Consider the following 27448-nt stretch of genomic DNA (forward strand, 5'->3'; position numbering starts at 1 on the left):
TCCCAACAGTCAAATCTCTGTCTTCTGAATCATTCAGGATCAACAGCTCTACTTACCAGCCCTCTTGCAAACAGCAAAGCCACGTGCTTGGTTATGAAGAATGCAGTGATACAGAGGAGAAGTAACTACTGTGTGTCACTTCTGGGCTGAGGTGATGAAAATCTATGGTATGATGTTCCAGCTGGTCCCTTCCCACCCACAGAGCTCATGGGGCTGTGTACAGTAAGTCCCCTAGATACAAACCTTCAAGTCGTGAATTTTCAAAGATGTGAATATGCATTCCATCAACATCAAGCATGAGTGTAATTGCAGCTTGCTCACCTCCTATTGCTGACGATTCTTCAGCTCTACCATCTCCCACCTCCTCTCCTTCTTCCAGTCAGGAACACTTCTTTCCTATTCACTCGGTACCAGCCTCTGTATGCCAGGTAATACTGAACTACCGTACTTTTCAAGGTACTGTACTATGAGATTAAAAGCACTTTATTTTTCTGTGTTTGTCTTTTATGTATTATTTGTGTGAAAAGTATTATTAACCTATTACGGTATAGTATTATATAGCAGATTGTGTTAGTTGGGTACCTAGGCTACTCTGTTGGACTTGCAGACAAACTGGACTTATAAGCATGCTCTTGGAACAGAACTTGTTGCTATGTAGAGGACTTACTGTAGTGAGATTATGGAGCCACAAGATGGAACGTTCTAGACCCCTGAATCTTCGGAAGGAAAATGTTCTGCAGAGTCATTGGACTTGTGGCAGACTTCCTGCAGGCAAGACAAGAAACACGTGTGTGTGTATGTGTGTGTTTTCAATGCATTTATTCCTGCCGTAAATCTTATTGTACATTATATACCAAGTTCTAAGAGTCACAAAACTGAGCAAGTGGTGACAAAGTGGGTGAAAAATATAGAGATTATTTTTTAAAAAATCTGATAATGAGGAAAAGGAGGAAACGAGGGGAGTTTTCAAGATCTTAAAAGCAAACACACATTTTTTTATATTTGATTTTATTAATATAAAATTGAGATGCTATAGCAGCATTATGAGAGTCTAAGTTAACTTGTTTGGTTTTTAGATCATACAATTAACCCATTTTGAGTGGATAATGCCATTTTTTACCTTCCGATCCCCACATTTGAATGGAAACTCGTATCTGAATTTACACATTTGGTGATTTGCCAAGAATTTGACCTCATTGCCAGGAATCTGATCTCATTGAAACAAAGGGCCTATATTAAATCACTCTATTGTTTTCTAAAATATTTTCTATGACTTGTCTGCTCTAGATTATTGAAATATATTTAAGCATCACGATGTAAGAAATACTTCAAATTACTTTTGATTTATCATACATTATTTTCTGGAGCAATTATTTTTAAACTTCTTTCCACCAATTGCCAGTTCAGTACAGTGTGTTCTCATAATTCCAGGAAGTAGTGTTATGGTTGTCAGGATGATGGGTTGCATAATCAGTAACAGTAAATAGGCTGATTCTTTGAAGCTATTCCTGCTGGAAGGTGTGTAAGAATATCCACGGGAAGGTGCCAAAGTCTACCTGCCAACAACTGAAACCCAGGAGTTGAAAGAGTCAGGGAGATAAATAAGAAAATGTGCTATAACTGTCTTGAAATATTGAAATATTAGCCTGGGAGGCATTTTGAAAGTACACAGTGATCCCTTGTTTCACGTGGCAATGTGTTCTTTTAAGAAAAAGAGTGATCAATCCTTAACCCACTTTTGCTGCTGGTTTTGGAGTGTGTGTTTTGTAAAAATAAGTCAATATAGAGGAAAAAAGATCCTCTGCTAATTCAGTGTCTGGTGTGTGGTGGGTACTCAATAGATGTTTGGTAATAAGGCAATGGATGAATCAATCAATGTAGTCATGGAGCAATTGGACTAAAAGATGAAAAGCTATCCGTTAGTAAAATTTAGATAGAGCTTGAAAAACCAGGGTTCTAGTTTGCACAGAAAAATCTTAGACTGTTAGTGGATGATCTCTTTTCCTTGAAAAGAAAGGAACTAAAGTGCTAGGTTCAGGCTTGAGTAGGGACTTACAGAGCTGGACTTGAAGGTGGGGAATGCCTCTCTTGACTGTAGGCTCCAGTGGCTGAGCCAAGAAGAGCCTGTGCTTTCAGAGGCAGTCCCAGGAAGAAGCCAGATTAGAAGAAAGGCAGGTGGCCAGAAGTTCTCTCTTGAAACCAAAAAATCAGAGCAAGGCAATGGAACAGAAATCAGGAAAAAACTGAAAGGCTAGAAGCTAAACAAATTCTTGGAAATAAAGCGTCATACTTACAATAACTTCTTAGAGGATGAGGTAAGCATGCTGTTGTAGAGATTGCTAGTGGAATCCCAGTACCTTGTCTTCCTTCCTTATTTTGTAATAACAATCCTTGTGGTCAGTGAACACCTTGCAGACCAGGAAGAAGTAAGGGCATTCTCCATCCCTTCTTGCAGCTGATTATAGCCAAGAGATGACAGTTTGGCCCACCTGCTGTAGCAAAAGTGGTGTGCTACTTTAAAGGAGCTGTCTATTTTCCCTCCATCCTGTTATGTAAAATGCAAATGTGAAGGCTGGTGCTCTAGCAGCCATTTTGGACCATGACTATTGCTTTGGAAAAGGCAGAGTAGAAACTAAGAAGGAGCCTTGGTTTATAAAGGCTTCATGAACTTGGATTGCTTATTCCTGGATTCGTTTTACATAGAAAAATAAAAAGTCCATCTTATTCAAGTCACTGGTTTTTGACTCTGTGCTACAGTTGATATAGAGCACAGTTGGATTTGGTAGTTGCAAATATTTCTCCATTTACTCTCGCTCTCAAAAAAAAAAAAGTTGTCTTGAATGTAATAGAAAAATTTTCTAGAATATCCTTAGAAATTAAAAGCTTGATAAACATTGGTACTGACTGATAATACTAATTCACTGACAGAGCTGTTACAATACCTGAAATTTTATTTGGCTTTATATCACATTACAAAGCAGAATGTATGTGAAACGTTGGCTTTTATATTTTCTAGTGAATTGATGGTAATAATCACATAATTTTAGTTTAGCTATAAACTTTGGCCATTCCTCTAATTTTTCAGATGAAAAGGCTGAGTTAATGACTGGACCAAAGGAAAAAAATTGATTTATGATAGAAATGAAATTAGCAGATAGTTAGACTGGTTTCCAGGCCCATGTCTTTCTATTCTACTATGATGTTAGTATTTCAAAAGGGATAACATGTCCTTATTTCTGTCAAAATGTAATTGCTTAAGTGCTCTTGAAGCCCATAGATATATTCAGTGTATACACTGAAAGCCTAAAAGTCTATCTTTCAAGAAATTTAAATCAGAAACTTAAAATTTTGATTTCCATTGCTGTAAGTTTATAACAACTTACATTCCCACCAGTAATATACTTTTGCATTGATGTTATAAGACACAGATAACACTCTATATTAGTGTTTTAAAATGTTTCAATCTGATAGATAAAGCCTTTATAGAAAACAAAGTGTCTGATACATCCCTTCCTTAAATTTTTATCTTATTTTGACATATAGTTCAATTCACCTTTTCATATGACTGTAATTTATTAACATAATTTGTTGTAGAGAGAATAGAGAAATAGTATCTACTTTCCTATAGTCTGGGGGATCAAGATTTATTTCTTCTTGTTAATGGTTTAGAAATGATTGTTTCAGAGTTTCAACTTAATTGAATTATATTGTTAATTTATAAGATTGTAGTTATATTTAAGAAAATCTTTGTCCAGTTTATTCAAATGGAAGCTGTATGATTTCACAGCATTTTATGTGTTCTTATACTGTGACTAATCTTAACCAGAATGCCAGTGTCATTTATTATAGGGTCAATGTCCTCACTGTAGTGGCATAATACAAATTGCATGTTATTTTAATTGATGTTAGTGTTTCATGTTAAGTTAGCAAGAAATTAATAAGATTGTGAGTAGGTAAGATATTGTTGTTCAGTTGCTCAGTCATGTCCAACTCTTTGTGACCCCATGAACTGCAGTGCGCCAGTCTTCTCTGTCCTTCACTATCTCCTGGGGCTTGCTCAAACTCATGTCCATGAAGTCAGTGATGCCATCCAACCTTCTTGTCCTCTGTTGTCCCCTTTTCTTCCTGCTTTCAATCTTTCCCAGCATCAGGATCTTTTCTAATGAGTCTACTCTTTGCATCACGTGGCCAAAGTATTAGAGCTTCAGCTTCAACATCAGTCCTTCTAATGAATATTCAGGATTGATTTCCTTTAGTATTTACTGGTTTGATCTCCTTGTAGCCCAAGGGACTCTCAGCAGGCTTCTCCAACACCACAGCTTCTTCGTCATTCAGCCTTCTTTATGGTCCAACTCTCATATCCACGCATGACTACTGGAAAAACCATAGCTTTGACTAGATGGGCCTTTGTTGGCAAAGTAATTATGTCTCTGCTTTTGAATATGCTGTCTAGGTTGGTCATAGCTTTTCTTTCAAGGAGCAAGTGTCTTATAATTTCATGGCTGCAGTCACCATCTGCAGTGATTTTGGAGCCCAAGAAAATAAAGTCTCTCACTATTTCCAGTGTTTCCCCATCTATTTGCCATGAAGTGATGGGACTGGATGCCATGATCTTAGTTTTTTGAATTTTGAGTTTTAAGCCAGATTTTTCACTCTCCTCTTTCACCTTCATCAAGAGGTTCTTCAGTTCCTTTTCAATTTCTGTCATAAGGGTGGGGTCATCTGCATATCTGAGGTTATTGATATTTCTCCCAGAAATTTTGATTCCAGTTTGTGCTTCATTTAGACTGGTATAGTGCGTGATGTACTTGCATATACGTTAAATAAGCAAGGTGACAATATACAGCCTTGGTGTAGTCCTTTCCCAATTTGGAACCAGTCCATTGTTCCATGTCCGGTTCTAACTGTTGCTTCTTGACCTGCATACAGGTTTCTCAGAAGTCAGATAAGGTGGTCTGGTATCCCCATCTCTCGAAGAATTTTCCAGTTTGTTGTGATCCACACAGTCAAAGGCTTTGGCATAGTCAGTGGAGCAGAAGGAGATGTTTTTCTGGAATTCTCTTGCTTTTTCTATGATCCAACAAATGCTCGCAGTTTGATCTCTGGTAAGATATAGGCAAGTTGATTTCTGGTGATGGGAAGTGAGTGCAGGAAGAAATGGGTGGGAAACCACAAGGCTAGAATAGAATGTCATATAAGGTTGAGAATTACCAAGTAATGTGTCAGAAAACTGTGCCAGAGTCAGGTAGGAAGGTGGGATAAAATATCAGATGCAAATGCCTAGCAAGGACCAAGCATCCTATGCTGCTAAGTCATCACGGATGGAGCATATTGCCTGAAAGCTAATTAACTAAAGACCTGATAATAAATCACAAAAACAATAATAATAAAATGCTCTGTTAAGATGATGAGAAAGTGAGAAATAGTTCTGTGGACAACAGGTCCATAATGTTACCACCCCATGTATATGTTTTCAGGCATGAAGATTCCCCTGTGCAACCATAAAGGGGCTAAACATGCCCCATCCTGACTCCACGATGACGTCTCAGACTTCACACTGCAAGAACAGATGACCTGTGTCCTCCAGTGGCCTCTGAGTTCACAGGAAGGTGCATCTCCCAGGGCGGCTCCCACCCTCTGACAACGTGGTGGGGGCTTGAGAGCTGGGGCCTTTCTGTCTGATTTGGACTCTTCTCGTGCAGTCTGGGTGCCCCACTGGCCCCACCAAGATTTTCTCAACACAGCTCTGCAGTCAGGTTTTCCTACGCAACTTCCTTTCACAAATGTCTGACCAGCATGGCAGTCTGTAGCCTCCCCCTGCTTCCTCCCACTACCCTCTTTTTCTCTTCAGGGATATTCCCTTAATAAGGCTCTTGTATTTGTAATTTCTACTGGGCACCTGCTTCCCAGAGGATAAGCCGACACAGTCGGTTCTGCTGAGAAGGCAGGAGGAATGCCACAACACTCTCTGGCACACGACGGTGGCCCAGCTGCTGAGAAGTCACCAGCGGTGACCTGGGGAAGTGTCCAGTTGAAGGGGAACGCCCTTGCCAATGTGTGATTCTGACACACGAAAGGCGTAGGGGAACAATGCCAGTCCGTATACAAACAGCAATGCAGGAAACTCTTCCCAGTGGCTGAAGCTTCATTGTCGTGGAGGAAGAAGTGGCCCAGGAGGAGAAGATATACAAACTTTTGGACAGCGGTCAATGCCCTGGCCAGTTGGCCAGGGGCCTAGAAAAAAATCAGAGACAAAGACAGGAAGTAGAGGGATGCGGGTAGGTGGATACACAGGAGTGAGCAGAAAGTGTGAAGATATTTTTAAAGTCACACGTTCATGTCCACCCACCAGAAGGTATTCATCACGGCAAAGGCACTGAAGAGCTATGTGGACAGAATGATGTGGCCTGTCTTGGTCATCAGTCATCCAAGAACTGGCACAATGAGCCCAGAAGTAGGGTAACCCAGACGACCTAGAGGAGAATGCACGTACACTCTGTCATATGGAGTCCCACTTGCTAAGGCTGACGCAGCTGCTTCCACCTCTATGTCGCTTGCCAGTAATGGAGACCAATGCTGAGCCTCCCATTTGCCACTGTGTCTCAAAGAGACCAACCGCCTGCATGGTGGCAACTGAGCTACACTGGGGCCCCCTGCTCTGAAAGGGCTAGACTTTATCCCTCCAGGTACCTGGAAGACTAGGTGCCTATCTGGAGTACGCGCTTGCCTCTCTTGCTCTCAGAGCCTCAGTCAGCATCCCTCTTTGGGCTTACAGAGTGCCTGACCCTCAGACAGGAAATGTCACAGGACACATCATCTGAACACTGAAGCAGAAATGGTATAAGGCCTATTTTCCTGGAACCTTCTGGTTGTATTATGTACCATGCCAACCAAATGTGGCTGGTCTGCTAGAGCCTAGGGATCTCTTTTTGAAGGCATACCTGAAGTGTCATCTTGGAAGTAATAGTATGCAGAGAAGTGGTGTCACTCCCTGTATACAGCATAGGCATCAAATTAAGAGGCCTCCCAAGAAAACCATAATCTGGAAAGACATGTGCACTGCAATATTCACAGAAACATTCTTTGTAATAGCCAAGGCATGGAAGCAACCTAAGGGTCTATCAACAGATGAAAGGATAAAAAAGAGGTACATATATATAATGGTATATTACTCAGCCATAAACAATAATGAAATAATGCCATTTGCAGCAATATGGATAGACCTGGAGATAGTGTATTAAGTGAAGTTAGTCAGACAAAGACAAATACCATATGATATCACTTATGTGTGGAATCTAAAAAAAAAAAATGATACAAATGTACTTATTTACAAAACAGAAACAGATTCACAGTCACAGGATTTTATACTTCCCAAGTGGGAAAAGGAGAGGTGGGGAGGGAAAGACTAGGAGTTTGGGATTGACATATACACACTACTACATATAAAGTAAAACAAAATGAGGACTTACAGTATAGCACAGGGAACTCTGCCCAAAACTCTGTAACAACTTGAATGGGAAAGTAATTTGAAAAAGAATAGATACATGTATATGTGTAACTGAATCATTTTGTTGTACACCTGGAACTAACATGACACTGTAAATTAACTCTGATATAAAATTTAAAACAAAATTTGAAGCTGTGAAATCTCAAGAAAGAGTGCAAAGGGGAGAGAGCCAAGGATCTCTCGGCATGGGGGGCTGAGGAGAAGTTCTGAGGTCGAGATGGCTTGTGGCCTGGGATTTCAAAGCTGTGGGCTAGACTCTGTGGACTGTGCTCACATTATGTGTGTATGTGTTTGGGGTGGGGGCGGAGTTGTTATTGTCCAGTTGCTAAGTCGTGTCCAACTCTTTGCAACCCCATCAACTACAGCATGCCAGGCTTCCCTGTCCTTCACTATCTCCCTGAGTTTGCTGTCCTGTCCACTGAGTCAGTGATGTCACCCAACCATCTCATCCTCTGTCACCCTCTTCTCTTTCTGCCCTCAATCTTTCCCAGCATCAGGGTCTTTTCCAATGAATTGGCTCTTCGCATCGCTGACCAAAGTATTGGAGCTTCAGGTTCAGGACAAGTTCTTCCAATGAATAGTCAGGGTTGACTTCCTTTAGTATTGACTGGTTTGATCTCCTGCTGTCTAAGGGACTCTCAAGAGTCTTCTCCAGCACCACAATTTGAAAGCATCAATTTTTCAGTGCTAAGCCTCCTTTATGGTTCAGCTCTCACATCCTTACATGACTAGTGGAAAAATGGACCTTTTTGAATATATGGACCTTTTGTGGTAAAGTTATGTCTCTTCTTTTTAATACATTGTCTAGGTTTGTCAGAGCTTTTCTTTTAAGGAACAACCATCTTTTAATTTCATGGCTGAAGTCACTGTCCACAGTGATTTTGGAGTCCAAGAAAATGAAATCTGACGCTGTTTCCACTTTTCCTCATCTATTTGCCTTGAAGTGATGGGACTGGATGCTATAATCTTAGTTTTTTGAATGTTGAGTGTGTTGTGGGGTGGGTAGGTAGAAATAATTAGGAGTTTGGGACTAGCAAATACGCATTACTATATATAGGGTGGATAACCAACAAGGACCTGCTGCATAGCATGAAGAACTGTGCTCATTGTTTTGTGGTGACTTGTGGGGAAGAAGAATCTGATAAAAAATGTATGTGTATATATACATATATTTGCATATATATCTATGTATGTATAGCTGAGTCACTTTGGTGTGCAACTGAAAGAATACAACATTGTAAATCAACTATACTTCAGTAAAAATGAACAAACAAAAACAAATCAAGAGCCCTCTGCATATGACTCTGTGTCTCCAATTGGAAGAATACATGTTTCTCAGAACCAAATTGATCTCAGCTACTGTCACTGCCTGTGCTGACCAGGGCCTCTGTGCTCTCTACGGCTGCAATGAAAACTCGGGCTTCTGTGGGGTTAGAGGTCCTGATCCTCGAAAAGGACTCCTTCTCAGAGTAGGAAACACAAAAGGTACCTGTCAAACTACAAGCTGTAGGCCATTTAACGCAGCTTGGGAGCAGAGTATAATCTCAAACTCATGACGGTTCTTGGAGGCTACTACAGATTGTTTACAGACCTGGACACTGTATATCATAAAGTGTGCAATGTCTACATATACCACAAAAAGCCAGGAACAGATAACTGGGGTAAACTGTTATGTGGGAAGCAATTGCCCTCGGAGTTATAAGAATTCACCTTCTGTTGTTTGGCTGCTGCTAAGTCGCTTCAGTTGTGTCCGACTCTGTGCAACCCCATAGACGGCAGCCCACCAGGCTCCGCTGTCCCTGGGATTCTCCAGGCAAGAACACTGGAGTGGGTTACCATTTCCTTCTCCAATGCATGAAAGTGAAAAGTGAAAGTGAAGTCACTCAGTCGTGTCCGACTCTTTGCGACCCCATGGACTGCAGCCTACCAGGCTCCTCCGTCCATGGGATTTTCCAGGCAAGAGTACTGGAGTGGGTTGCCATTGCCTTCTCCGTCTGTTGTTTGGGGACAGGCCAATACCCCGGGGACACTGAAAATGTTTTCAGCAGTGACTCACAGGGGTGAAGACATGGACCTGATTTGAAAACTTCCCATGACGTGCTCCAGCGTGAAGACACAAGCTGGACCAAGGGGAGTCTTCTCTGGAGATTCTGATGGGGGACCGAATTGGACAGCGGCAGGAACTGCAGCTAAACAATGCAAAAAGAGGTGTGGATGGATCTCGTCAGAGCCATGGGATCTCCAGCGAGTCAAACTCCTGCAGAAGAAAAGTGTGAGGGAAAGGGAGTTCCTCAGGAAGCAGAAGGCTGACAAGGAGAGAAGTGTGAATGCACAGAGAACAGGAGAGACCGGGGAAAACCCGTGGCTTGACAGACAGCACAGGGCTCCCCCCCAGAGCTGCTTGGGTTCCTGGCTATTTCCAGCTTCACTTTATGCCCCTGATTATGTGAATTCCCAGGGAGCTCACGTTCCACCAAACACCAACCACAAATCCCTGAAGAGAATGTACGTTTTATCAACCATGTTAAAATGCCTCCTTTGTTTCCAGCTTAATTCTGAACTGTTAATAGGAAAAAGAAACAAAAACGAAACAAACACACAAAAATGAGAAGTTCATGGAAGATCACTCATGCATTTGAAACTCATGTACATGACTCAGAGCTGGTAACGTTCCAATATGAGTCAATTATGTATCTCTGCAGTTTTTCCCAGGTGGTCATCTTAAACTCATTTAAGATTAGTAATTAAAAAGAAGCTCTTACATACCTAAAGCGTTCACAAACATTTTCTCCATATATACCAAAAAGTTTCCAGAAGTCTCCATCTTGCTCTGATGACAACAAACAAAAATGACATATATGTCTATGATTTATTTATTTATTTATTCATTCATTCATTCACTTCAACAAATTTTTCCTAAGTGCCATTTATTTATGTATTTATTTTATAGATGGCATATTTTATTTTACTTATTTTCCAAGCAGTCACCAAGTTTTATTGATTTTGTTACCTAAATAATTCTTGCCTGTATTTACATTCTTTTTTAAATCTATTTTTAAAATTGAAGTAGTGTTGATGTACAGTGTTGTGTTGGTTTCAAGTGTGCATCATCTAAAGAACATTTTATACACCTGGGCATGTGGGAAAAAGAAAAGAAGTAGATAGAGTAAGATGTAGGTTTTGCTTTCTGTAAGTACACAGTCTAGTGGGGTGAAGAGAGAGCAGAGCATCACAGTACAATCAGGTGGTAAAAAATTTACTGCAGGGATGCTGATGTGAACAATTTCAGAAGGGACCACTCACTCAGAACCCAAGATGTTCTATGGATTCTTTATCTTCAGTACTTCCTATGAGAATGATACCCTCAGGAATTGAGCTAGATTGTGGTCCTAACAATTTGGAAATCATCTTATAGAAGGAAATACTAGTATTAGATGGACTTCCCAGGAAGACACCCCGCAGGAGGGCACAGCAACCCACTTCAGTATCCTTGCCTGGAGAATCCAGGGTCAGAGGAGCCTGGCGGGCTGCAGTCCATAGGGTCACAAAGAGTCAACAATGACTGAAACGACTTAACATGCCCCCACTAGCATTAGACGCATGGGGATGGTAGCAAGCAAAATATAAGAGAGGAATTCAACTGAAACATCAGATACATCTATGTTCTCGATGTGACACAGAATCCTTTCCTACTTCTTGCTATTTGCATTCCTGAATGATAGTAGACAGAGAACCCAAAACTATGTCTCTTAGGATTCCTGCTAGCCCAGGCCTGGATGCAAATTAGGTTATGCTAATTGAATGCTTTCATGTGAAATTTGGAATGTGGATATGTGGTGGGAGCTGTTTTCTTTCTGCTATTTTGAGTAGCAAATAATTCCGGAGAGATGTGGAGTTTAAAGGTGGTAGCAGCTAGACTGAAATAGTCCAGGAACTGGTGAGTCTACAGGCAGTCTGTGTAGGAGCCGGAATCCACATACCCAGGTCTAGCTGTCAGCGTCCAGTGTGTCTTTGAACTAATCAGTCCAGGAGCAGCTCCATACCTCCCCCTCCTCCTGCAGCCCTTCAATCATTTCATAAGCATTTAATTTCCTGTGTCAAATCCCATCTGCTGGAAATATCTGTTTACCACACTCCATTCTGGCTGATTCGGCATGTTCAAAGGCAAGAGATGTGAAAAAAGAATCTTGTGGTAAGGGAATGAGTTGCTGCTAGGTGTGTTGGTGCCAACGATGGATGTGGCAGAAAATACAGATGCGAGAGTAAGTTTTAAAAGACTATGAAGTTTCTAAGTTTTGTTTCTCCCAAAGACGTGGCATCTAGGAGATTTTCATTAGATGTTTGTTGTGTGGAATTGTACTTAAAAGTTTTAGGGTTTGGCCTTTGTCTTGTAGTAGGAGCCAGTGGAGTGAAGAACCATTTGAAGACTCTGACTTATGGGAATCACACAGTGAGATTCATGCTTCTCATTGGCAGTTCTCTGTGGATGATATGAAGGAGGAATTGAAATTCTAAGGATAGAAAAGCTATTCCAGATTACTCTGTAACTTATGATGCTATTGAAAAAAACAGTTTATAAATTTGGTCAATTTTTATGCCAAGTTTATTATGTGATTTTAAACCACTAAAATATTATCATACTTTTGAGATATTGAGAATCTAAAAGCATTTAAACATATTCATCAAGAAAGATCACATCCTTTTTTTTTTTTATTTTATTTTTAAAAACTGAAATACCACGTGGAGAGGGGAACCTGGTGGCCCACAGTCCACAGGGTTGCAAAAAGTCAGATGAGACTAAAGCGACTTAGCACAGACACACACATAGTTGGTTTACAATATTGTATTAGTTTCAGTTGTTAAGATCACATACTTTTCAAGCTTTCAGGCAGAGGAAATTGTAAACGATAAATTGTACTGCCTGTATAAACTGTGTGGTGGTACCAGTTTGGCCAGTAAACAGCTCTGCCTTTCATCCATATTTAGCCATTATTCTGTGAATTTGTTTATAGGCCTCAGACTCTCTCTACAAGGAGTTGTATTTTATCATATGATATTATCACAGAGAATATTTTTGTATCCACTGTATCCACACAGTGGATATTTTGTACAGTGTCATCTGGAGGTCATTTGTACTGGTGGTATAACTGCATTTGATGACAATTACATCCTTAAACTGAGATGCACATGAGATGTGAGGAAATGCCAAGGTCAAACAAACACTGCAAGACAACCCTTGCTAATTCATTTAAAATGGGAAACTTTAAAATATTGGACATAGGTTGAGAAAATGAAAGGGGTCAGACAAGCAAATAGTTGAAGAGTCATTATAATGTCCAAAAACACATCTCCTCTAACTGATATTTATGTTATGGGAACATTGTTTTAATTATGTGAGTGTTAATTTAATGTCTTTGGAAAGTTCCCCTTTGAATAAAATAAGACTGCCTACACAGGGCTCTGTTGTGCCACTTACCACATTGTATTAGAAATACTTTTTTCTATGTCTATGTGACAGAGAAACATTACCTTCTGTATAAATCCATTTTATTTCTTCCCGGCCAAATAGAAAGGTACTGTATTCTACTCTCCTGTATAATGAGGTTGAAACCATGACTTGTATGTTAATAGAGAGACTTGGCTGTATGACCCCTTTCCAATCTTCCATTCTATCTTTCTTTTTTCCCCTTTATGGCAGTATTTAAGGCCATATACTGTAGTTGATGGCCTTATGGACCAAACAACTTCTGACCATCATGGAGAAGTCTCTGGTCTTGCTCTGAGAGGTGACAGATGGCTCCCTCTATGAAGGAGTTGCATATGGCAGCTACACCACTAGATCACTCTTCCAGTATATGTTTCTTGTTCAAAGGCACTTTGACATCAACCACTTTGGCCACCCATGGCTTAAGCAACACTTTGCATTTATGTATAGAACCATTCTGCCAGGTACAGTGAAGACGTAGAAGTGAAAACAACATTAAACTATTATAATTTTTTCTGATTATGAAGATGGGCTAGATTAAGAAATGTGGGATTTGAGCCATATTGAGGTTAAAGGGATTTTTTTTTTTAATCAAAGAATTTAAGAGTTGTATATAGCCAAGACGGAGAAGGCAATGGCAACCCACTCCAGTACTCTTGCCTGGAAAATCCCATGGATGGAGGAGCCTGGTAGGCTATAGTCCATGGGGTCGCAAAGAGTCGGACACAACTGTGCGACTTCACTTCACTCACTGTAGTTGATGGAGCCGCAAGGTAAAAAGAAACTGAGTTTCTGAGTCATTGGCTGGAACCTCCTCCCCTCAAAAATCCCCCACCCCTTATAGCAATCTACCCTAAACTGTGATATAAACTGGCAATTAACCTTTGCTGTATTAGGCTGCTGAGATTTCAACATGTTTGTAGCAGAACTAAACACATCTTATCTCACTAGATTGTGCACACTCCTTGAGCTCAGAGGTCTTGCTTCATTATATCTCTTGTTCTACCAAAACATCTGGGGCAATGCCCAGCACATAGTAAATACTTTATAAATGTTCGACAAATTAGTGAAAGAGTTTTCTATGAAAGAGGTATCTTTAAGGCAATAGCAAGAGGCAGTATGAATAACTGTTTAAAGATACATTCAAATTTGAAATTATTTTTAAAACATATGATTCTTTAAAAATAAGTTATATTTTTAAAATATACAGCTTTTAAACACTCAGAAAATACTGTGTCAGTATTCAATCTTAACTTTTTGCTGGATGTATCTGGAATTTTTATGAAATATGAAATAAAAGTGATGTGTAATGAAATTTATTGCCATGTATAAGATGGGATAAGTTAGACTGACTTCAACTCATGACACTATATGTTGTAACTTAATTCATTCTCTCCACAGCTCTATCTTCTTAAATTCTTTTTCTTACACTAATAGAGTTAAATTTTGAGCAGTTTTAAGTTTACAGAAGGATTTAGCATAAAGTACAGAGGGTTTTCATATGCCTCTCCCTTCCCTATGTTTTCCCCTGCTATTAACTTCGTGGATTATAGTAAAAATGTTAGAGTAGGAGAATGTGTATAATTATTCATTATAATTGATGAACCAATACTGATGCATTATGAATGACTAAACTCCATAGTCTAGATTAGAGTTCACTCCTTGTGCTGTGTTGTAAATATGTAACGACATGTGCCGACTATTATAATATCATATAGAATGATTTCAGTGCCTCCAGAATTCTACATGTTCTGTCTGTTCAGCCTTCCCTTAGTCCTTCCTTCTGAAGCTCTGGCAACCACTGATCTTTTCACTGTCTCCGTACTTTTCTGTTTTCCTGAATATCATATACTTGGGATCATACAGTATGTATCCTTTCAGATTGGCTTCTTTCACTTAATAATATGTATTTAAGTTCCCTCCGTGTCTTTTCATGGCTTGATGGCTCATTTCTTTTCATTATTGAGTAATATTCCATTGTATGGATTTACATAGTTTATTTATCCATTTACCTATTAAAGGACATCTTGGCTGCCTCCATGTTTTGGCAATGTATAACTAAAGCTGCTTTAAAAATTCATGTGCAGATTTTTGTGTGAAGAGAAGTTATCAACTCATTTGGGTAACTACCAAGGATCAAGATTGCTGAATCATCTTTGAGAGTATGTTTAATTTTGTAAGAAACTGCCAAACAGTTTTCCAAAGTGTCTGTACCATTTTGCATCCCCAACAGCAATGGATGTACATTCCTGCCACTTCTTTCCTTGTCAGCACTCGGCACTGTCAGTATTTTGTTTGGGTTTTAGTCATTTTAAGTAAGCACGTAGTGGTTCTTCTTAAATTATTATTCTACAGTACTTAATTCTGTCATGTGTTTTCAGACAAAGTCCTCCTTATTACGTATGAATAGAGGAACAAATAGTAGAAAATTGAGCTTTACATCTGAGAATCCAGGCTTAACTTATTGAAATCTTCTATTATGTTGGGGTTAGACTCAACTTTCATGTATGAACAAGCAGGAGCTTCCGCTGAAAAACATGCTTCTAAGAGTTAAAATTCGGTCCAATTTACTTTCTTTTTACTCACACCAGGTTTTTTCTGGCTTATGTCCAAGAGCAGCTCAGATCACCGTGATGATGAATGAATCAACACAGTACGCCTGAAGAATGGTGGAGACCGTCCCAGCTCCGGAACTGATGGCCCCACCTTTGCCTTGAATGTGGTTATACCCACTCCTCCTTGTAAAGTTGAGCCTGTTATAAAATTAACAGGTGGGAAATGGACACCAGCAGCTGGTATAAAATTTCATTCAAAGCACTGACTCTTTTATTTTTATCCCTGCATTTATGAGATGTGACAAATGGACACCCAAAGGTCACGGGATGGATGTGGATTAGGGCACAGGTATAAAGCTGTGAATTAGCACACAGGGCACTGATGCAGTTGCTTCTTTCAGAGATCTGTTACCATTCTGAAGTGAGTGGCAGGTGCTGAGTGAGATTTATAAAGGAGCTGAGAGTGAACAAGAAAAATTCCTGGTCAGAGACGCATATTCTCCATGGTTCACACTTCCCCTGTTAACAGTAAGCTTTGGGATGACTGTTCTAATTCTGATCCTTGTATGTAAATAGTATTTGAAAGATAGAACCTAACAATTCATGTGATTTGAAAGAATTCCAAATTCCACACAACTGATATTTGGGAATGAGGAAGGAGGGTGGGTAATGGAAGAAATTTTACTTTGTGTCTGGCCATGTTACAGAAAAACTTATTTTTCTTATCTTTCAAATGGAAACCAGGGTAAACCTGGATGACAGGCAGATTGGCCATATTATGATGGTGCTAAAAGCCAATGTATTTGTTAAATGTCCTTTAGAGGACACTCTGGTGATTGAATGGTACTGAAATTTGTGCAAAGGGGTAATAAATTCACTTTCATGTTTTGACACTACAGATAAAGACATTACTGTCATTTCTCACTGATATTTTAATGATGAGTTACTGATGGTTGTGTAATACCAGATCTAAATGTCATCACTGGGAGCTCACTAACTTCAGGATGCACTCAGTGGAAAAGCTTAGCACACAGCTTTAGTAAAGCCACTTACAGAGAGCAAGGAGTAAGTATGTTTCAGTTTGATTTCTGATTATTAGTGTATGAAAATTATTCTGTAAATGCCAAAAGCACAGATATGTTTTAGCATCCAATCTCTAGTTATAAAGTATGGACGCTTGTGTGCTGTCTTTTTTTTAAATTGATTCACATCATAATAAGGCCAATAAAAGTTTAGTAACTGGTAAATTGTATTATTTGTCAACAAATATTCAATCTTCTTCTCTCTTAACTGCTGAGAGAACTGTACTTCCCCACCTCATCCATTTTGGGCTTGGTCATATAACTTACTTTGCTAATGGAATATGGCAAAAGTGACATTTTGATAGCTTTTGGCTTTAAAACAAATTACAAGTTTTCATCAGTTTGTGGAACACACTTAATCCAGTTCACAGCCTGAAGCATGGCTGCAACCCTCACAATTCACAGCCAACAGCAAGCCATGTGAATAAGATGTAAGTGTTTGTAGTGGGAGCCCTCATGATTTTGAGTTTTTTGTTTTTGTGTGTGTGTTTTTTTTTGTTATGGAGCATAACATACTTAAAGCTGACAAGTGGAGATATTTGTAGTTAGGATTGAATCTTTTTTTACAGTAACAACAAAGAAATAGAAAGTTCTGGCATTGGCTTGTGGCTGGTTGATGTAATGTAAGAAAACTTTTAGGAGTCTGGAAAAATGGAAAGTCATGTTATGTAATAAGGAAATATTTGGCTGAACTTTTGAACTCAAATACCTGAGGGGCTGAGAATGTAATGTATTTGGTGTTTGAAATTGGTTGTAACTTGATGTATTTGTAAAGCTAATACAAGAAAGAATAAGCTCAGAAAAGATTTGTACTGTTTTCAAGGGAATGCAGTGAGTCTGAGGAAAGCTGGAGGATTCAGAGATGGAATGGTTTCTCCTTTATCAGAGTCAAAGACAAAAATGAGTAACAACCTTGAGCCACAAACCCTAGTTGATACTCAGGGCAATGGCATTAGGATGTGACCATCCCAGATTTCTTTCAGACGTCTGATTGGATTCATGTGACCTCCAATTCAGTTGGATAAGATGGCTGACCCCACAAGAGATTGACCCAGACTTGCCCGGGAGTGTCCAGGAGTCTCCAGTGGAAGCATGGGTCAGTGGTGATCTGCTGCAGGGTTGGGGGCAGTGAGTGTAGCAGTACATGCATGGGATCTTTTGAAGGAGATCGGCATTATCTTCATTACCTCCACCATAGTTTGGCCCCAGGTAAAAAGCGGGGAGGGAGCACAGCTCCATCCATCAACAGAAAATTGGATTAAAGATTTACTGAGCATGGCCCCTCCCATCAGAACAAGACCCAGTTTCCCCCTCGGTCAGTCTCTCCCACCAGGAAGCTTCCATAAGCCTCTTATTCTTCTCCGTCACACGACAGACAAACTGAAAACCACAGTCACAGAAAACTAACCAATCTGATCACACGAACTACAGTCTTGTTTAACTCAGTGAAACTATGAGCCATGCCATGTAGGGCCACCCAAGATGGATGGGTCATGGTGGGGAGTTCTGACAATTTGTGGTCCACTGGAGAAGAGAATGGCAAACCACTTCAGTATTCTTACCTTGAGAACCCCATGAACACTATGAAAAGGCAAAAAGATAGGACACTGAAAGATGAACTCCCCAGGTCAGTAGGTGCCCAATATGCTACCAGAGATCAGTGGAGAAATAACTCCAGAAAGAATGAAGAGACAGAGCTAAAGTAAAAACAACACCCAGCTGTGGATGTGGCTGATGATGGAAGTAAAGTCCAATGCTGTGAAGAGCAATATTGCATAGGAACCGGGAATGTTAGGTCCATGAATCAAAACAAATTGGAAGTGGTCAAACAGGAGATGGCAAGAATGAACGTCGACATTTTAGCAATCAGCAAACTAAAATGGACAGTGATGGGTGAATTTAACTCAGATGACCATTATATCTACTCCTGTGGACAAGAATCCCTTAGAAGAAATGGAGTAGCCATCATAGTCAACAAAAGAGTCCTAAACACAGTACTTGGATGCAATGTCAAAAATGACAGAATGATTTCTGTTCATTTCCAAGGCAAACCATTCAATATCACAGTAATCCAAGTCTATGCCCTGACCAGTAATACTGAGAAGTTGAAGTTGAACAGTTCTATGAAGACCTACAAGACCTTCTAGAACTAATACCCAAAACAGACGTCCTTTTCTTTACAAGGGACTAGAATGCAAATGTAGGAAGTAAAGAAACACCTGGAGTGACAGGCAAATTTGGCCTTGGAGTACAGAATGAAGCAAGGCAAAGGCTAATAGAGTTTTGCCAAGAGAACACACTGGTCATAGCAAACACCCTCTTCCAACAACACAGGAGAAGACTCTACACATGGATATCACCAGATGGTCAATACCGAAATCAGATTGATTATATTCTTTGCTGCCCCAAAGATGGAGGAGCTCTATACAGTCAGCAAAAACAAGACCGGGAGCTGACTGTGGCTCAGATCATGAACTCCTTATTGCCAAACTCAGACTTAAATTGAAGAAAGTAGGGAAAACCAGTAGACCATTCAGGTATGACCTAAATCAAATTCCTTATGATTATGAAGTAGAAGTGAGAAATAGATTCAAGGGATTAAATATGATAGAGTGTCTGATGAACTGTGGATGGAGGTTCATGACATTGTACAGGAGACAGGGAACAAGACCATCCCCAAGAAAAAGAAATGCAAAAAATCAAGATGGCTGTCTGAGGAGGCATTACAAATAGCTGTGAAAAGAAGAGAAGCCAAAAGCAAAGGGGAAAAGGAAATATATACGCATTTGAATGCAGAGTTTCAAAGAATAGCAAGGAGAGGTAAGAGAGCCTTCCTCAGTGATCAGTGCAAAGAAATAGTGGAAAACAACAGAATGGGAATGACTAGATATCTCTTCAAGAAAATTAAAGATACCAAGGGAATATTTCATGCAAAGATGGGCTCAATAAAGGACAGAAATGGTATGGACCTAACAGAAGCAGAAGATATAAGAAGAAGTGGCAAGAATATGCAGAAGAATTATATAAAAAGATCTTTATGACTAGATAATCACAATGGTATGATCACTCACCTAGAGCCAGACATCCTGGAATGCAAAGTCAAGTGAGCCTTAGGAAGCATCACTATGAACATAGCTAGTGGAGGTGATGGAATTCCAGTTAATCTATTTCAAACCCTAATAGATGATGCTGTGAAAGTGCTGCACTCAATATGCCAGCAAATTTGGAAAACTCAGCAGTGGCCACAAGATTGGAAAAGGTCAGTTTTCATTTCAATCCCAAAGAAAGGCAATGCCAAAGAGTGCTCAAACTACCACACAATTGCACTCATGTCACATGCTAGTAAAGTAATGCTCAAAATTCACCAAGACAGGCTTCAAAAGTACATTATGAACCGTGACATTCCAGATGCTCAAGCTGATTTTAGGAAAGGCAGAGGAACCAGAGATCAAGTTGCCAACATCTGTTGGATTGTCAAAAAAGCAAGAGAGTTCCAGAAAAACATTTATTTCTGCTTTATTGACTTGTGAAAGCCTTTGACTATGTGGATCACCACAAACTGTGGAAAATTTTCAAAGAGATGGGAATACCAGATGATATGAGCTGCCTCTTGAGAAATCTGTATGCAGGTCAAGAAGCAACAGTTAGGACTAGACATGGAACAACAGACTGGTTCCAAATAGGAAAAGGAGTACATCAAGGCTGTATATTGTTACCCTGCTTATTTAACTTATATGCAGAGTACATCATGCGAAATGCCAGACTAGATGAAGCACAAGCTGGAAGAAAGATTGCCAGGAGAAATATCAATAACCTCAGATATGCAGATGACACCACCCTTATGGCAGAAAGTGAAGAAGAACTAAACAGCCTCTTGAAGAAAGTGAAAGAGGAGAGTGACAAAGTTGGCTTAAAGCTTAACATGCAGAAAACTAAGATCATGGCATCTGGTCCCATCACTTCATGGCAAATAGATGGGGAAACAGTGGAAACAGTTACCAAAAAAAACAGCTATTTTTTTGCTCTCCAAAATCACTGCAGATGGTGACTGCAGTCATGAAATTAAAAGAGGCTTACTCCTTGAAAGAAAAGTTATGAACAACCTAGACAGCATATTAAATAGCAGAGACATTACTTTGGCAACAAAGGTCCGTCTAGTCAAGGATATGTTTTTTCCAGTAGTCATGTATGGATGTGAGAGTTGGACTATAAAGAAAGCTGAGCACTGAAGAATTGATGCTTTTGAACTGTGGTGTTGGAGAAGACTCTTGAGAGTCCCTTGGACTGCAAGCAAATCCAACCAGTCCATCCTAAAGGAAATTAGTCCTGAATATTCATTGGAAGGACTGATGCTGAAGTTGAAGCACCAATAGTTTGGCCACCTGATGTGAAGAGTTGACTCACTGGAAAAGATCCTGATGCTGGGAAAGATTGAAGGCAGGAGGAGAAGGGGATGACAGAGGAGGAGATGGTTGGATGACATCACCAACTCAGTGGACATGAGTTTGAGTAAGCTCTATCAGTTGGTGATGGACAGGGCGGCCTCATGTGGTGCAGTCCATGGGGTCACAGAGTTGGACAAGACTGAGAAACTGAACTGAACTTTGCTGTGCAGTAGAACCTCCGTGTTTATCCATCTGACATATAATAGTTTGCATCTCGTAATTCCAAATTCCCAATCCATCCCTCTTCCCACCCCCTGCCACTTGCCCTGTGTCATTTTGATCATCCATCAGTCTCTAGTCACCCCTGTAACGCCAGAGCTGCTGCGATGATATTTCTCAGCTTGGAAGGTAGAAGTTCAAATTCTGGTTCATAGCATTTCAATATGGTGATGGTGCAACTCTGTGAGCCATCTTGGGAAAATACAGTCTGCTTTGTTCCAGGTACTGTCTTCTGAATTTTTTTCCATTTTATCAAAATCTGGAGCTAAGCCACATAGATTTTAAATTTTGTCTCTACCACCAACTATTTGTGTGACCTTGGATTCATTACTCAAGTAATCAGGACTTGAGTTTCTAGACTTCATTTTGTCATCTATAAAATTGTTACAGGGAAGAGCCAATTTTGACTCCGTGTTGGCTTTTTTTTTAAAAATTTAACCTGTGTTTTCATTGCTTTTAGTATGTCTCTCTTTTTAGTCCCTAAGTCATGTCCGATTCTTGCAACCCCATGGACTGTAGCTTGCCAGGCTCCTCTGTCTATGGGATTCTCCAGGCAAGAATACTGGAGTGGATTGCCATTTCCTTCTCCAGGGGAATTTCCTGACCCAGGAATTGAACCTGTGTCTCCTGTATTGCAGGCAGATTCTTTACTGACTGAGCTATGTGGGAAGCCCTCACAGTATTTAGTATTTACCATAATATTTAGTGTTATAATCATACATAATGGCCTGCCTCAGGGAACCCTGCCTTCTGTCTGAATGTTGAACAAAAATACTTTTGTTTAGGACCCTGTCAACCTGCGGATGGCTACAGAAACGAAGAAATCAACACGTCCCCTCCTTGAGGAAAGTTATTCCAGGAGATATTTATAAGATTAATGGCCTTTTTTATTTTGCTTCCTCACCTACCCCTTCTCTGTTCTATTAAAGAATCTTGCATCCAGACCTAGATAAGATAGTTATTATGAGACATTAGTTTGCCATCATCTCAATCTGCCAGCTTTCTAAATAAAGTTGTAGCCCTTGCCTCAACATTTCATCCCTTGGATTTATTGACCCGTTGGACAGTCAGCAGAGTGAGCTTGGAGTTTGTAACAATTTCTGGATAGTAATAATTAGTTTAGAAGATAATTGCAATAATTAAGGGAAATAATGGATTTTAAGTTCTTAGAACATGTCTGGCACGTTCTAACACTTAAATACCATTTCTTATTTTTATTTTTCTTTTTAACATTGCTATTCTTGGTCATGTTTGCCTTACTTCTTTCATTTTTAAACCCTCTACATTTTCATCAAATGTATCCATATCCAAACTGACATTAAACTGAATGTTTCATGAAAGTCATGACTGCAAGTCAGAGAGTGTAGAGAAGTTTGCAATACAACTCACATTCCATCTTCTCTCTACATTTGCATGGTCCCTGGAAGTTAGGGAGAGCCATGTGACTGGTTCTAATTGACTAAATGTGATTGAAAATGATGTGTGTCATATCTTGGTGAGACTGGGAAAAGGACATATAAATATGATCCTCCAGTCTTTTCTTCTTCCAAACAGGGAGAATTTAGGTCCCAGAAGATGTAGCTTATGGGATAGTGGTACCAATACAAACCTGGACCCTGTTGTAACTTGGTGGAATCCAACACTTGCCAATTTGTGTTGCATATGTACTATGATCAAGAAATAAATACATGATGCATAAATTACTATTTCCCAGTTTAGCTTTTTCATATCCTCATCTAAACTAATACAATGGGTATAAAACATCACCAGGGTCCTACCTCCTAATGATAAGTTAATACCAAGGGAACACAATTCTATTTTTCTAATAATTATTCAAAAAAATGAAAGTATAGTCAAGCCTGCTTCTGACCTGGGGTCACGAGTACAGTTGCAGGTGATGTCAGCTGGGGTTCTGCTCACCTATAAGTTCCACTAGTCTGGATATTTGTAAGAGGGATCATTCACACAGCAGGTAACTGACGCTGACTTTCTCTCAGGAATTGATTTGGGTCTTTTGACTAGAGCTTTGGACCAACATGTGGGCTTTCCATATCGCTTCAGTGTGTCAGCAGGGTTCTCAGAGGGGATAATTTTCCAAATGGAGCATTTTAAGAGATGAAGACAAAGTCATTTCTCTGTCCAGACTTGGAAGTCTCATAACATTACTGCCAATGCATTCTGTCAGTTAAATAAATCACAAAGGATAGCCCAGATTACATTAGAGTTCACTTCTTAAAGGGAAAAGTGAAACAGAAATCCATTTTCAGCCATCTTTAATCAATTCTACCCCCATCTCTCCAATACACAGTTACATTCACCCACATTAAATAACACATTAAAATTCACTCTCACATTAATATTCTTACCAGAAGCAGCCATGCCTCATCATAATCAGATACCTCTATTTCCAAGTTAGCCCATTGCAAATACTCAGTAATAACTGCTGAAAAAATTCATGAATGAGACATACATATCTTTGAACTTTTTGCAAGGTCTTAGGTTTTAGATGCTAATAAATCTATCTTGAACAAATGAAAGAGGCACATATCCTATATAAAAAGTCAAACTTAAAAACTTACCAAATTAACACATACAATGTAAACACATAAATAATTTTATGTGTGGGTAAGAGTAAACTTTTAATTAAGACACAGTGAAGGAAATAGTTGGAAACTCCAGGGGTTATCTTTAATTAATATTCATATTAATATATTAATAAAAGTAAAAAGTATACTCTTTTGACCAAGATATAAATTGACTGGATTCAATATTGTTTCTGACAAAGGGTAGGAAATTGCAAACATTTCTACACTAAGGAAAAATGTCCTAAAGTAAAGATGGCCTACGAATAATTTTTTTTCTAGTGCAGCCAGAAGTAAAGAAGAAAAGATCTCTTAAGAATTCTTATTTTATAATTAATGTTATTGAGGCTTCAGGGTAATTTTCCACTGAGTTTAATTGTTTACAAGTGTATTGGTTTATTCTTCTGAATTTGCATCAGTTTGAAACTCAGGGGATGTGAAATAGATTTGCCAATATTATTTCTTGCTATTTGTGCAAACCAAATGAAATAAGTCATGAAATTCATAACAGGACTAAGGGTGAATTGAACTTGGCTTTTTCCTGCTGTCTTGTCATCATGACAGAAGCAACTGTAAAATGAAGGGAAAGATCTTAAGCCTTCTAAAGTCTAGAGTCATTTTAGAAATCCCTTCCCTTTGTATTAATTACATATTTTAGTTTGATGCTGCATTCTTAGTTTCACGCAAGAGTCTGAAGACATTAAGATACAAAGTAGTTTTTAAGAAGTCTATCCAGAAGAGAAAAACCTGTAAGAAATGAGCATATAGAACAAACATTAGAAAAAAATTATTTTAAATTTAAAATACTGCAAAAAATTTAAAATACTGTTTATAAGACTAGAAGCTTAAAGTGTTTCTTTTCAACACAGACTTCAGCATCCCTTTCATTGTTATGCATGAATTTTATTACAAAATTCCTTGGCTTCACTACACTAGTTTTACCAGTTGGTTTTTTTCGTGAGCTGTGGGAAAAATTAAGTATTTCACTTTTATCTTGCTGATTCTTAATTATCATTACAAAAGTTTTTCCCCTCCTGTATATTTATTTTATAGTTGAATTAAATTTATAATATATACATCAAAATCTTCCCAATTTGCAAGAGACTTTACTGTTTATAAAAGAAGATATTTAAATTTTTTTAGAATTCAAGAGACCTCAACATTTGTTTCGAGCTATTCAATGAAAACAGACTATTAAAAGAACAATCTTCATTGAAATTCCTATCATAACACAGACAGATGATTTCTAGTATGACAATCCCTGATTTAACAATGGTTTGACTTATGATTTTTTGACTATAAGATAGTGCAAAAGCACTAGGGAGTCAGTGGAAACCATACTTGGAATTTAGAATGTTGCTCTTTTCCCAGGCTAGTGACACATGGTACAATCCTGTCTTGTGATCCCGGGCAGTCAAACATTCACCAGGGTAAACAACTGATACACTTACAATTCTGCACCCAGACAATTCTGTTTTTGACTTTCAGTACAATATCCAGTCAATTAGATGAGATATTCAGCACTTTATTATAAAATAAGCTCTGTGTTAGATAATTTTGCCCAACTATAGGCTAATGTAAGTGTTCTGTGTCTGTTTAAAGTGGACAAGACTTAGCTATGATGTTTGGTAGGTCAGGTGTATTCAACACATTTTTGACATGATATTCTCAACTTAACAGTGGATTTAACTGGACTTAACTGCATCATAAGTCAAGGAAAAGAAGACTTTTCAGCCAGTAACTTAAATAATGAATTAAAATATTTTCTTCTGGAAGCTATCAAATTATCAAAGCACCTCTAACTTTATAAAATGTCAATGCTTAAAGCAATGAGTATGTCATATTTAAACGTGTCTTAAAAGATTTGCTAGTAGAGCCGATAACTTTACAAACCTCAAATATTTTAATTTGAAAAAAAGTAAATCCCACTTATCATAAACATATTTAACATTATTATAAAAATAATAAAACTGATTTTTATTGCCATGACTAGAAAGGGCAATGGCAGGCAGGAGGAAAAGGGTTACCTGAGATTGCAGGACGCACCGTCAGAGCCCTTGGGTTTATGTGCACATGTGAGGGGAGGAGGGATAGTGGTGGGTGAGAAACACGCAGGAATAGTTGTTTGGTGTTTCCACAAGGCCTCTAGGCAGGGTCTTTTTGCGTCTGTGCATTTGCATCTCTAAGTGCTCAATGCAGATAGCATTCTTGTATATATCTGATATAATCTTGGTAGAATAGTGAACTCAATGATTTGAAAGAGCCTACTATAATGGCCCTTGGTTTCTAGCATTCTAAAAGGAGAGCAGCATACATTTAACATCAACTAATTCAGGCAATTGTAGCATATCCAAAATATTAGAGAAAAATGCTGGACATTCTTTAGGTATGTATCTTCTCAGTTTTATAAAATTCAAATTCACTTTTAAAGAAGATGGGGAGGATCTGAGTATCAATAAGGATATTGTCTAATTGTCAAAATCTGGAGTCTCTTTACAGTCAGCTAACAGTGGATGATAAGTAGCAAGGAAGAGTACCACCCAGCAAGAAGGTTAACAACATACAAAAGCCAAGAATGTTTCATAATTACAGGCTCTTCTTCCTCTGCATGATCTTGCTCACACGTCCATAGCACCATTGTCAGGATCAGTGCCTTGCAGTTTTATGTTATAATCTCAGTGTATTATGTCTTCATGAGAGAACTTCCAATGGTGGACTGACTGCTGGTAATGACCTGTAGAGATTTGTTGTGTGGTAATCACAATGTGACCCCCAGGGTTTGCTCTTGGTTTTCTCTATTTTTGTAAGCAGCTCTTTGCAGGAGACAGCCCTCAGCAGGAGGCCTCTTTCTGTATCACTTTAACAAAGCAACATGTAACTAACTTTTAAACCAGATGCCTTTGTGCTCCACTCATCTCCACCCCAAGCACACCTTTCAAATCTTTTAATCACCCAATGCTTCACTTATCCTGTTGGTTCCTTCAGTAGATCAAAGAAGTAATTAACAGATGACCAAGTCTCTTCCCCAGCTTCTTTATCAGTAATCTCTTGAACAAACTGTGTGAACAAGATGCATTTAAAGAAAGATCATGATGAGTTGACAAGCCTGCATGCAGTGGGGGATGGTGATGACTCTGATTTCCTCTCTTAATGAATAACTCAGGTTACTTCCCTTTTTCCCTTTAAGAATCTTCATGGCAGAGCAGAATTTTCAGAGGTAGTTTTTACAGACACTGAGTCCACCTTCTCCCTAGATTGATGACATTCTGATTAAAAGCAACTTTCCTTTCTAGCAACACTTGCCCCTTGGGTACTGATTTTTGAGCAGGGAGCAGCTGGACCTGAGTTTGATAACATTTTGGGACATAGTCCCACGGTAGAGTGTGGGAACTCTCATAGCCACATTGCCTTCAGACATGATTCTCTGTGTATTCACCTGCTACAACCAAAAATGCTCTTTCTTTTTCTCCTCTCTTTCTCTCTCTAACACATACACACAGACATACCTGACAATGAGAGGAAAGCACCTTATTACCAGATGTTGATTTATTAAAACACAGTATCTTTATAAAT

At 39.1% G+C, this 27448-nt stretch overlaps 1 long non-coding RNA gene across 2 annotated transcripts in view; it reads left to right on the forward strand.

Annotated features, from left to right (window-relative positions):
- Positions 1–19485, forward strand: part of LOC145525147 (uncharacterized) — a 48855-nt gene extending 29370 nt beyond the window's left edge. Inside the window, exon 3 of one of the 2 annotated variants that reach the window (XR_014068035.1) lies at positions 15584–19485. This is a non-coding gene — a long non-coding RNA (uncharacterized LOC145525147). Of the gene's footprint in view, positions 1–37; positions 493–15583 lie in introns of those variants that run through there. The other variant, XR_014068036.1, reaches the window with a different exon arrangement.
- Positions 19486–27448: the final 7963 nt, after the last annotated feature.

This window comes from Giraffa tippelskirchi, chromosome 11 (genome assembly GCF_054371585.1).
Source record: "Giraffa tippelskirchi isolate mGirTip1 chromosome 11, T2T-mGirTip1v1.2.pri, whole genome shotgun sequence".
Classification (NCBI taxonomy): domain Eukaryota; kingdom Metazoa; phylum Chordata; class Mammalia; order Artiodactyla; family Giraffidae; genus Giraffa; species Giraffa tippelskirchi.